This window comes from Pelobates fuscus, chromosome 3 (assembly GCF_036172605.1).
Source record: "Pelobates fuscus isolate aPelFus1 chromosome 3, aPelFus1.pri, whole genome shotgun sequence".
Lineage (NCBI taxonomy): Eukaryota > Metazoa > Chordata > Amphibia > Anura > Pelobatidae > Pelobates > Pelobates fuscus.
In genome coordinates, this window is record NC_086319.1 from 256236584 (window position 1) to 256249714 (window position 13131).

At 43.0% G+C, this 13131-nt stretch overlaps 1 pseudogene; it reads right to left on the bottom strand.

Moving 5' to 3' along the window:
* Positions 1 to 9361: 9361 nt before the first annotated feature.
* LOC134601739 (elongation factor 2-like) lies at positions 9362 to 12822 on the bottom strand (annotated as a pseudogene).
* Positions 12823 to 13131: the final 309 nt, after the last annotated feature.

Consider the following 13131-nt stretch of genomic DNA (forward strand, 5'->3'; position numbering starts at 1 on the left):
AATTGTCAAGCCCTATATATAACCCTGTAACTTTCCAAAACACCATGAAACCTTTACACAAATATGAGTGTTTTACAAAAAGTAAAACTTATCACAATGATGAAATCACCAGTAAAAGTGCAGTTTTTGTTTTAACACCTTAAGACCGCAGGACGTACTATGCCGTCCTTATTTGGGCGGCTCTAAACGCCGCAGGACGGCATAGTACGTCCTGGGCGGTCTTAGCCCCCACGTGGCCGGCGGCACATGGCCGCTGCAGATCGTGGTCGGGGGGCATGCCTGGCCCCCCAGGCAGCCCCCCCTGTGCCTGGGGACTGCGGTCTGCAGCTTCCGATCGCAGTGACAGGCTGTCACTGCGATCGGTATTTACCATGTGTCAGCCGATTTTAAAATCGGCTGACACATGGAGCCGGCCGCATTTTCAATCTGCAGATCGCGGTCGGGGGACATGCCTGGCCCCCCAGGCAGTCCCCCTGCGGTCAGTGACCGCGATCTGCAGAGTCTGATCGCAGTGAGAGGCTGTCACTGCGATCTGAATGCAGAGACAGCCTCTCCCTGCGATCTGATCGCAGTGACAGCCTGTCACTGCGATCAGAGGTTACTATGTGTCAGCCTATTGGCTGACCCATAGTAACTGCAGGCAGGATCCCCCTGCAGATCGCGGTGGGGGGCATGCCTGGCCACCCAGGCACTCCCCCTGTGGCCAATTACCGTGATCTGCAGGAGGTGATCACAGTGACAGCCTGTCACTGTGATCGCTGACACTGTCTCTGCCCCTCTGCTCCCCTCTTAACCCCTTAATGTTACAAAATAAAATAAATTACAGTTACACATCAAATATACTTAGATCATATATATATATATATATATTATATATATGATCTAAGTATATATATAGATATAGATATATAGAGAGAGAGACACACACACATTTACACATACACTAAGTGTATTTTTTTTTTTTTTTTCTCTTTTGTTTCAGACTATACCCGCCTCTTTGTAATTCAGGTATATCTTCATATATGGCCGGGTATCTTGGTCATCATAAACATTTGCTGGCTCAACTCTACTTAATAAAAACAAGCAGTTAACTACATAACCCAGGTTGAGCTTTTATTATTTTCTCCTATCCTCTTCCTCCCTCCCCTCCCCCTCTTACTCCTCCTCCCTCTCCCTGCCTCCCTCTCTTCTTCCTTTCCTATTACTTGTCATTATTTATTCAGGGGTCTTCTATCTAGAGAGGGGACGGGACCAACCGAGGGAAAATTGAAAGAACGAAGAGGAAAAAACTGCCAAAAACAAAAGAAGAACAGCATCTTAACCTCATTCGTACTCTCATTCACACCATACAGTACTGCTACCTTTCTTTCTCCTTTTCTTTACCCTTTTCTTTCTCTCTTTTCCTCTTCTCAGCTTTCTTATTTCTTGTGCCCTTCTTTTTATTAGTTTGTCCTCTTATCTTTCGTTTTTCTAGCTTATTGCCAAGAGAGTTCTATCTCTAATTTCTCCAAATTTTTTAACCACTCTTCCCATTTATCAGATTCTTTATACTGGTTTTTAATTTTATTCATCCCTATTTCCATTTGGATCTGGTATTTTAATTGCTGAATAATCTGTATCTTTGTAAATATTTGTGTCTTTTTCCAATTCCTAGCGATAATGATCTTTGCTGCTATTAAGGCATGTGTTGTCAAAATTTGATTCATTCTACTAAGAGCGGGCCACCTTATATGGAGTAACATCATATCTGGATTGACTTTTAATCCTACTCCATTTAAACTGATTAATAATGAATTTGTCATAGACCATATGGTCGTTACTTTTTTACACCTCCACCAAATGTGGAGATAATCTCCTTTCTCTTTTCCACATCTCCAGCAAAGATCATTATTGTTATTAAACATTTTTGATATTTTTGAAGGAACCAGATACCAATTATTGATCACTTTAAAGTGAGTTTCCAACAGAGAGAGACAGTGTACATATTTATTTGTTTTTGATATAGCATCGTACCATTCTTCTAGTTCTATAGTGCATTTCAGAGTTTTTTCCCAGCTTTTTATTGCCATTGGGCGGTTCTCTGTTTGTATTGTATCACATACTTTTGTACATTTAGCGAAAAGGTTTTTACACTCTTTTTGAGAGAATATCCCTTTTAAGACATTGTATGTATCTCCGCTGTTTAAAAAATTTTTTTGCTTCATATAATTCCTAACTCTTAGATAAGAGAAAACCTCTCTGTCTGGGAGGGGAAATATCCTTGTCAATGCACTAAGTGTATTTTATATATTTATAATAAAGAAAATATAAATACGTAAAAAAAAAAAAAAAAAAAAATTAAAAATATATATGTGTGTAATTTCGTTCTAACTGTATTTTGATATTAATATATATATATTGATATCAAAATACACGTAGAACGAAATATATATATATGTATATACCTAAGTATATACGTATACATCACTATATGTATACCTATATATAAATAAAAATAATTGTAAAAAAATTATATACATATATATGCATATATATATCCACACACGTGTATATATAATAATTTTACATATATATTTATGTAATAATGTTACATAATTAGGTATCCTAATTAATTACAATTAGCGGGACCTGCCTAACAACCCAGGCCGAAAGTATAGGGAATTTAATTTGCTAGCACTATATTTAACCCTATAACTTTCCAAGACACTATAAAACCTGTACATGGGGGGGTACTGTTTTACTCAGGAGACATCGCTGAACACAAATATTTGTGTTTCAAAACCGTAAAATGTATTACAACAATGATATCGTCAGGGAAAGTGAAATTTATTGCATTTTTCGCACACAAACGGCACTTACACGGACGATATTTTTGCTGTAATACTTTTTACTGTTTTGAAACACAAATATTTGTGTTCAGCAAAGTCTCCTGAGTATAACAGTACCCCTCATGTACAGGTTTTAGGTTGTTTTCAAAAGTTACAGAGTCAAACATAAGGCTTGCGTTTCAGTTTTTTCACAATGAAATTCGCCAGATTGGTTACGTTGGCTTTGAGACCGTATAGTAGCCCAGAAATAAGAATTACCTCCATAATGGCATACCATTTGCGAAAGGAGACAACCCAAGGTATTGCAAATGGGGTATGTTCAGTCTTTTTTAGTAGCCACTTAGTCACAAACACTGGCCAAAATTGGCTTTCAAATTAGTTTTTTGCATTTTTCACACACAAACAAATATTAACGTTAACTTTGGCTAGTGTTTGTGACCAAGTGGCTACTAAAAAAGACTGGACATACCCCATTTGCAATACCTTGGGTTGTCTACTTTTGCAAATGGTATGCAATCATGGGGGTAATTCTCATTCCTGGGCTACCATACAGTCTCAAAGGCAACGTAACCAAACTGGCAAATTTCAATGTGAAAAAACTGAAAAGTGTGACATGCTTTATTTGACCCTGTAACTTCCCAAAACACCATAAAACCTGTACATAGGGGGTACTGTTTTACACGTGAGACATCGCTGAATACAAATATGTGTATTTTATTGCAGTAAAAGCAAACAGTATTATGACATTCACAGTTAGAATGTCACATAGAACTAAGAAAATGTAAAAAAAATCTTATTTTCTCTCATTTTTTTATATTGTATTCATATTAAGTTATGTTCCATACCTAAATATTTGATGTTAAATGAAAGCCCCGTTTCCCCTGAATAAAATAATATATAATAAGTGTGGGTGCATTTAATATGAAAGAGGTGAATTACGGTTGGACAGACATATAGCGCAAATGCCAGGTTTTGTTTACGTTTTTTTTGGATCACAACTTGTACATTTGGCTGCGGTCTTAAGGGGTTAAAAAAATTGCAAAAAAACAAGTAAAAATGCTTAATTTAGCCAGCGTTTGTGACTAAGTGGCAACTACAAAAGACTGGAAATACCCCATTTTGAATACCCTGGGTTGTCTACATTTGAAAATGGTATGCCATGATGGGGTTATTTCACATTCCTGGGCTACCATATGGTCTCAAAAGGCAACACAGACCCAGCAAACCAATCTGGCAAACTGAATTGGGCAAACCCTATATTGACCCTGTACCTTTCCAAAACACGATAAAACCTGCACATAGGGGTATTGTTATACTCTGGAGACTTCACTGAACACAAATAAGTGTTTTAAAAAGAGTAAAACTTATCACAACGATGAAACCATCAGTAAAATTGCAGTTTTTGTTTAAAAAAAATGCAAAAAACAAATAAAAATGCTTAATTTGGCCAGCTTTGTGACTAAGTGGCTACTACAAAGGACTGTACATACCTCATTTTAAATTCCCTGGGTTGCCTACTTTTTCAAATAGTATGTCATGGTGGGGTTAATTTTAATTTCTGGGCTGCCATACCATCTCAAAGGTAACATAGCCAATCTGGCAAATAGCAATTTGCAACAACAGAAATTGGCAAATCTAATGTTTGACCAGGGGTGTATTTGCCGCGAGGCAAACAAGGCATTTGCCTTGGGCGGCATTTTCCAGGGGGCGGCAAAAAAAGCCGCCCCCAAACGCCCAGGGCAAATGCCTTGTTAGCCTTGCGGCTAACAGACACCCTGGGCTGGTGGCTGCTGGGCTGGTGGCGGGCGGGCGGGCGGCTGGCGAGGGAGCACTTCCTCTGAGCTATCTGCTCAGCTCCCTCGCGCGCCGCAGAGTGAGGCTGGGAGCCGGAATATGACGTCATATTCCGGCTCCGCCTCCCAGCCTCACTCTGCGGCGCGCGAGGGAGCTGAGCAGATAGCTCAGAGGAAGTGCTCCCTCGCCAGCAACCAGCCCAGCAGCCCGACCGGCAGCCCCACTAGACCCCAGGGAGAGGGAGAACCCCCCCCAGCATTCCCAAAGGTAAGGAGGCTGGGGGGGTAAATTAAAAAAAAAAAAAACGAGTTAATGTGAGTGAGTGTGTCTGTTAGTGTGTGAGTGTGTGTGTGTCTGTTAGTGTGTGAGTGTGTCTGTTAGTGTGTGTGTGTGTCTGACTGTGTGTGTCTGTTAGTGTGTGAGTGTGTCTGTTAGTGTGTGTGTGTGTGTGTCTGTTAGTGTGTGTGAGTGTGTCTGTTAGTGTGTGTGAGTGTGTCTGTTAGTGTGTGTCTGTTAGTGTGTGTCTGTTAGTGTGTGTGTGAGAGTGTGTGTGTCTGACTGTGTGTGTCTGTTAGTGTGTGTATGTCAGTGTGTGTGAGTGTGTCTGTTAGTGAGTGTGTGAGTGTGTCTGTTAGCAGCTAACAGACACACTCACACACTCACTAACAGACACACTCACTAACAGACACACTCACACTCACTAACAGACACACTCATACACTCACACACACACACTGACAGATACGCATCCATTAGCTAACAGTTAGCTAATGGATGCGTATCTGTCAGTGTGTGTGTATTTAGAAGGCGGGGGAAGGGTTGGGTGGGGGTGGCGGGGGGGGGGGTGAGGGGGGCGCCTGAGTTTTGTCCTGCCTAGGGCAGCACAAAACCAGGATACACCCCTGTGTTTGACCCTGTAACTTTCCAAAACCTCATGCAACCTGTACTTGAGGGGTACTGTTGTACTCGTGAGACATTACTCTACACAAATTAGTGTTTTAGAGCAGTAAAATGTATTATACTGATATCATTGCCATTGCTGAGCATGTGCATTTGGTCTCCCCTGGCGGGGGAGGAGCCTGGGTGGAGCTGAGCCAGTGCCAAGGGACATCTGCGCTGGATCCAGGTAAGTGACAGAAGGTTATTAACCCCTTCTTCACCACGAGGTTGGGCCTTAACAGAAGATGAAGCTATAGTGGCAGGAAAACGAGTTTGTTTTCCTGGCACTATAGTTTCCCTTTAACAAAAGCTCCTTCTATAACAGCTCATTGAGAAACATAGGAAAGCCTAATTAAATAATAAAAAGAGTCTCCATCCCCTGTATCCAGTGTTAGTCCCCAAGCCACAGAACCAAATTAAAGGCTGGAGCGTATATCGGTAAGAATGGAATAAAGTTTCTTTTCCTGGAAATATCCAGCACGGCAGATGGAGAAAACCCAAGCTAAAGACATAAGTAAGAGAGAACAAAAGAAAACCAACAAATGAAAGTATGATGCAAATAATTTGAGAAATCTCAATTATAAGGCAGCAGAAAGGACAATTTTGCCAAAGGATGAGCTAGACGATCTAGCCACATCCAAATGGGAATGAATAATAAAGGTGTTAAATTAGGGCAAATTTGCTGCCAAACAAATCCAGTCAGGGGAAACATTAGCTGCCACTGCCTAACAAGAGGCCAAAGATCTTGTACAATGAGCACGAAGACCCAATGGTACTAGAAATCCAGAAGCTTATAAGCATGACAGGCCACAGGGACCAAGCAACCATATGGGCATAACATTAAACTTGCTGTGACAAATTATCAAATGATTCCTGCAGAATTCATGATATGCAAATCCACCTAATTATAAAAAATTACAAATTAAGAAACCTAGCTATTCATGTAGTGCATATAGCTATTTTGGGATCCCTACAACCAACAGATGGCGCTATACAGGTCTCCACAGCCAAATCCATGTAGTTGCCTGAAAGAATCAGCAGGATAGGAGAGCACACAAAACATTTAACACCAAAAAATAGTTAATAGCTGATTCTACATGACACATTCAAAAAAGTTATGAAGAAGAGAGACAAGTCGAAACCAGGTAGGAAGGGTAGGATCAAGGGAGATTTTTTCTAGTAGTGGACAGATAAGTGCCATTTTCTGAAGGCTTTAGGATAAAAAATAGTGAGAGAGTGGTTAAAAGCAAAGGTGTGGGTGAAAGAAGGTGGGAGGGTTAGAGAAGATTGGTTAAAGTGCTGAACAGTTGCTGTGGGAGATGGGAGAGTGTGGTGGTAATTAATTTGTAGTAGTAACCTTTGCTGGTTTCTAGAGTGGTGGTGTATTGCACAAGAACATCAAGAGAGGTAGAGAGGGCTGTGTGTATGGAAGACACAGCATCAGGGGCGTATTAGCCGCGAGGCAAACAAGGCATTTGCCTTGGGCGGCATTTTCCAGGGGGCGGCAAAAAACGCCGCCCCCGAATGCCCAGGGCAAATGCCTTGTTAGCCTTGCGGCTAACTAACATGCTGGGCTGCTGCTGGGCGGGCGGCAAGGGAGCACTTCCTCTGAGCTGTCTGCTCAGCTCCCTCGCGCGCCGCAGAGTGAGGCTGGGAGCCGGAATATGACGTCATATTCTGGCTCCGCCTCCCAGCCTCACTGTGCGGCGCGCGAGGGAGCTGAGCAGACAGCTCAGAGGAAGTGCTCCCTCGCCGCCCGCCCAGCAGTGCCGCCCGACCGCCCAGCAGCAGCCCAGCAGCCACTGGACCACCAGGGAGAAATAGGACCCCCCCCCAGCATTCCCACAGGTAAGGAGGCTGGGGGGGGTAAATTAAAAAAAAAAAAAAAATGTGTTAAATTTGTGAGTGAGTGAGTATGTGTGTATGTCTGTTAGTGTGTGTCTGTGTGTGTGTGTGTGTGTGTGTGTGAATTTCTGTTAATGTGTGTGTGTGAATGTCTGTTAGTGTGTGTGTGTGTGTGTGTGAATGTCTGTTAGTGTGTGTGTGTATGTCTGTTAGTGTGTGTGTATGTCTGTTAGTGTGTGTCTGTTAGTGTGTGTGTGTGTATGTATGTCTGTTAGTGTGAGTGTGTGTGTATGTATGTCTGTTAGTGTGTGTCTGTTAGTGTGTGTGTATGTGTGTCTGTTAGTGCGTGTGTGTCTGTTAGTGTGAGTGTGAGTGTGTGTATCTGCTAGTGAGTGTGTGTCTGTTAGTGTGTGTCTGTTAGTGAGTGTGTGTTTCTGTTAGCGAGTGTGTGTTTCTGTTAGCTAGTGTATGCGTATCTGTAAGTGAATGTGTGTGAGTGTGTATTTAGAACGCGGGGCGGGGGAAGGGTGGGGGTGGTGCGGGCGGGGGGGGGAGGGTTGGATGGGGGTGGCGCGGGCGGGAGGGGGGCGCCTGAGTTTTGTCCTGCCTAGGGCAGCACAAAACCAGGATACACCACTGCACAGCATGTATTATGCTAATCCATACAGCCTGTCCTGACCAGCAAATTAGTATGCCAGTCTGTCCAGCCAGCTTTTACCAGTGTATTGGTATGTTAGCCATTATAGCCAGTTCTCAATTGAAGTTTGGCATTCTAGCCTCTACAACTAGTCCTAAACTTCAACTTAACAAAGACAATAATACATCTGAAATTGGTATAGAGCACAAAAGTCAGTGACATTTGAAGGATGAAACACTATCTGCATTATTATCTTGAATGAGATTGTTTGTTTGTTTAAGGCGTAGGTAAAAACATACATACTTATAAGAAATTACATGGTTAATTAAATGTTTAGTCTTTTTTAGTAGCCACTTAGTCACAAACACTGGCCAAAGTTAGGGTTTATATTTGTTTTTGTGTGAAAAAGGCAAAAAACTAATATTTGGCCAGTGTTTGTGACTAAGTGGCTACTAAGAAAGACTGGACATACCCCACTTGCAATACCTTGGGTTGTCTACTTTTGCAAATGGTATGCCATCATGGGGGTAATTCTCATTCCTGGGCTACCATACGCTCTCAAAGGCAACATAACCAATCTGGCAAATTTCAATGTAAAAAAAATGAAATGCAAGCCTTATATGTGACTCTCTAACTTTCCAAAACACCATAAAACCTGTACATGGGGGGTACTGTTATTCTCAGGGGGCTTCACTAAACACAAATATTAGTGTTTTAAAACAGTAAAACATATTACAACAATAATATAGTCCATAAAAGTGCCGTTCGTTTGTAAAAAAAAATGCAGAAAACGTAAATTTTACTTAAAATATCATCGTTGTAATACAATTTACCAGTTTGAAACACTAATATTTGAGTTCAGCGAAGTCTCCCGAGTAAAACAGTACCCCCCTATGTACAGGTTTTATGGTGTCTTGGAGAGTTACAGGGTCAAATATAGTGCTTGCGAATTAAATTCTCTGCACTTTCCCCCTGTGTTGTCAGGCATGTCAATCAAATTTTAATTAATCAAATCACATAATTATGTTAAAACAAATACAAAAGGAGAAGTCCTGCGCTCACTCCCATTACTACTGGGCCGGCAGCAAGGACTACAGTACACATCAGCCCCAATATATAGTAAAAACCAAACAAAAGAAAAAGTTACCTGAGCTCTCTCCTTAATCCCTATGTGTATTTAGACTTAGGGGGGTCTGCCTTGAGGTTGGCAGGCGGGCATTCCCTCCAATGGCCATTGGAGCAACTAAATGACCTCCATTTGTCTAAATATACATAGGGATTAAGGAGAGAACGCAGGTACACTACCTCTTTGTGTCTGTTGTTTTTTTTTTTAAATATACGTTTTCTTTAATTCGCTCTAATTCGTTGTTTATATTCATGCTGTGACTGCGCATTATTACAACTTATTGTCTGGCACCAACCACCCCATCAGAAGACTGCAATTTCATGAGCTACCCCAGATACAAGATAAGGAGAGCTCGCAAAATATAATAAATAGTCTTCCCAAAACTACAGTGAAACATCAAGATGAATGTTAAGGGGATGTCTCACTTTAGTACAATAGGAAGGTAAAGGGTAAGCTTCTTTTAAAAAAAACATCACCCAAGAAGTTTAGAGTCCATTTCCCAAAGCCAGTCACGCTGTTGGGCAAAGAACAGATGGGAAAATCACAGCTTGTCCAAGAAGTTATCCAGAGCTTGAACAGTCTCCTTCAGACCCTTCCTCTTGCAGGTTTCGGCCACAACTTGGCTTGGCCTGGTGGCATTGTCAAATGGATCTCCAGGAAGAATCTGCCAATGATCAAATACACACTGTGGGAAGGCCTGGCCACCAGTGTTTGACTGGCAGGTAGGCCTTCACTATAAACATTGGTGTGCCTGCCACTTGAGATTCTTTAAAGACGTGTCCACGCTTTCTGTTCAAGACACTGTAAATGCCACCAGCTACCTGCTCAGGGCACTGAATCTCCACAAGATAGATTGGTTCCATCAGACGGGGCCGGGCTGTCAACACACATGCATATAGGCAACGACGGCTGTAGGAATGATTTGTCCACCACCTCTATGAATGGCATCAGCATGAAGAGTTACATCATGAACATCAAATCGGACAGCTCTCAAGTTCTCTTCACAGAGCCCACTGGAAGCCAGCCACAACGCTGTCTTTTATTTCGTTAAGATATTGTACTCCTTTTGTCACATCAGTCAGGATGTTTGGTCCAGTACCGTCAGGGCCAAAACACCAGATCTTCCTAGCCTCTGTAACATCCCACTCATATTTCTCTGTCAGGGAACGGGCACGAATCTTCAACTCGGTTCTCGCCGTGACATCCAGACTGCAAGACGAGGTCGCCCCAGAAGTGCCCAACAAGGGATTTGAACCTGGGTACTTTGCGGTCCTGGGCCTGTTGTTTCTCCTCAGAGCCACCTTACAGTTCTAGTATTGCCCATAGTCCAATCTTGCCTTGTATCCAGCACTGGGGGCTGGCCGTTATCTGTGGCTGCTCCAATATTCTCGCACACCTGAAGCTGATGGCCGTTAGCCAGGTATATAACACTGCCTCTCCCAGAGGGCAGTGTCAGTTCATTGACTTTGGTTCCTGTTATTTCGAGTTCCTGTTGTCCTGTTGGTTTTCGGCTTCTGACCTGGGCTTTGTTCTTGTTTATCCTGAATTCTGGCATCCTCTGACCACTGGCTTACCCATTCTCCTGCTCTAGTCCTTGTCTGTACTTCGACCTGGTTATCCTGAACAGCCCCCGTGCACAGACTCACAGGCCAGGTGAGTTCTTCCCTGACCACCTTGGCCTGTGTTTAATTGCAAGGGTGAGCATATCTCTGCACACTGGACTCCCACCAAGGTAAGCCGTGACAGAATGAACTGACCATAATGGAGTCTGCAGAGATGTCTCAATTGCTTACCCAGCAAGTATCCAGCCTGGCCCAGACTGTCTTGGAGCTGCAGCGAGAAGTTCGTTTTCTTAAAGGCACGGTAGGCCCAGCCCTGGAACCTGTTTTTCCTGAACCGTTTACAGTTATGCCCGAGAGATTTGATGGTAACCATGCTTCCTTCCTATGCTTTAAAGTGGATTGTGAATTGGTGTTTTCCCTGACGGTGTTTTCACCGACTTATCCAGACGCTTGAGACCCTCCACAAGTTTTGGAAGATCAACAGGGTTCCTTGCTTCTACAGCCACACGCACTACAGGGCTGACACTGAACTTCATAACACGCATGTCATGTGAATGTTCGAAAGTGGTGATTGTCCCAGTTTTCACCAGGAACTGGTCCACACCAACCAAACCCACAATGTTACCACATGGAACGTCTTCAATTGGCTCCACATAACGCCCCATCATCAAGATGGTCCTCTGGATAGGCTTCAGGTAAAGGTCCTCCTTCTTTCCTGGAGTATAATTTGGTCCCATAATTCTGACTTTGAGGCCAGTGGAGACAACACCAGAGAAGACTCTTCCAAAAGAACCTTCCCTTATCAGTGGTGGGCACCATTTTTGAGATGTACATAATTAATGGACCTTTGGGGTCACAGTTTTTTATGCTCATAGCGGCTTCATCATCAGGTGGTCCTTCATACAGCAGCTCACAGCGGTACCTCTGAGCAGTCACTGGTGATGGCAGGTGGATGGTTATCATCTGCAGAAGAGCTTCTCCAGCAGGAAGCCAGCGTCTCATAACAGCCTTTAACAGTTGTTTTCCCTCTTTATCTTTGTCTTCAGTGTCCAACTTGATGTCCAGTTTCTCGATAAGTTTAGAAGTTTCATCTTTCTTAAAGTTCATGATGGCATCAAAAACCTTGAAGATTGGGTCCAGGATAAGCTGGCAAAATGTTCTAGGCAACTTCTTTCCATCAGCATTTGATGCAGCCTTGCTAAACTTTCCATTGGCAGGATCAAAATACCTGTCTCCCCAAAGTTTCTTCATCATGTCTTCCACTTTTTTGGCATGTTCAGCTGGTGTCGGCTTGCCGTCACCCTTTGCAGCAAACTTTTGCACATACATCTCTGCAAATTGTTTGAGTGTAAATGCCCAGCCATGGAGTCCAGAACCAAAGCCAACAGTACCAAGAACGTGATCAATAATGATGTTTCCCATGGGTTTTTTCTCTACCTCACCATAGGTGGATATGATAACGTTTACGTTCTCCACAATACGCGTGAAGGTCTGATATAGCTCTTCTGGCTCTAGTTGCAGTTCCAAAAGTAAACGGTCCATTTTGTTCATCATCAAGACAGGGCGGATTCTTTCAGCAATTGCTTGACGGAGTACGGTTTCAGTCTGCACACATACACCAGACACACAGTCCACCACAACAAGGGCACCGTCAGTAACACGCAGAGCTGCTGTAACTTCAGAGGAAAAGTCCACATGGCCAGGAGAGTCAATCAAGTTGATAAGGAAACCAGGTCCATTTTTACATTGCTTAATAAAGGCCTAATCTTTTCAGATAGTTCATAGAAGAGGGAAATCGCTGTAGATTTGATTGTAATACATCTTTCCTGCTCATCTTTACGGGTATCTGTGAAGCGATTTTCACCTGCACGAGATGATGCAATGATCCAGCTTTACATACAAGAGAGTCGGTCAGAGTGGACTTGCCATGGTCCACATGGGCAGTGACTGACATATTGCGAATGTTCGCCTTCTTGTCAATGATGTTGCGAATCTGGTCTACCATGAAGTTCACCATTTTGGCAGATGTCGGTGGATGCTTCTCACGGGACTGGAAAACGACGAGCGGACTGCCTGCCACACAGCAGACAAACAGGCAGAAGAGCCTTTGTGTCTGTTTTAATTGTGTGTGTGCCATTAATTTTATTCATGGTTTGTTTGTAGGTCACTGCTGATGTTTTCTAAATTAGGGAAATTGATAAATACCCTTGTACAGAGATGAAGTTAGAAAGCTGCTTCCTAGTTTGGCAGTGCTTTGGGAAAAGAGTCTCTTTCAGTGGCGAACACACAATCCATGGGGCCCCGGTGCAAAACTGATCTGTGGCCCCTCCCCCCCGATCCATGGCCCCCCAGACACATACACACATACACACATACAGAGACACATACACACAGACACAC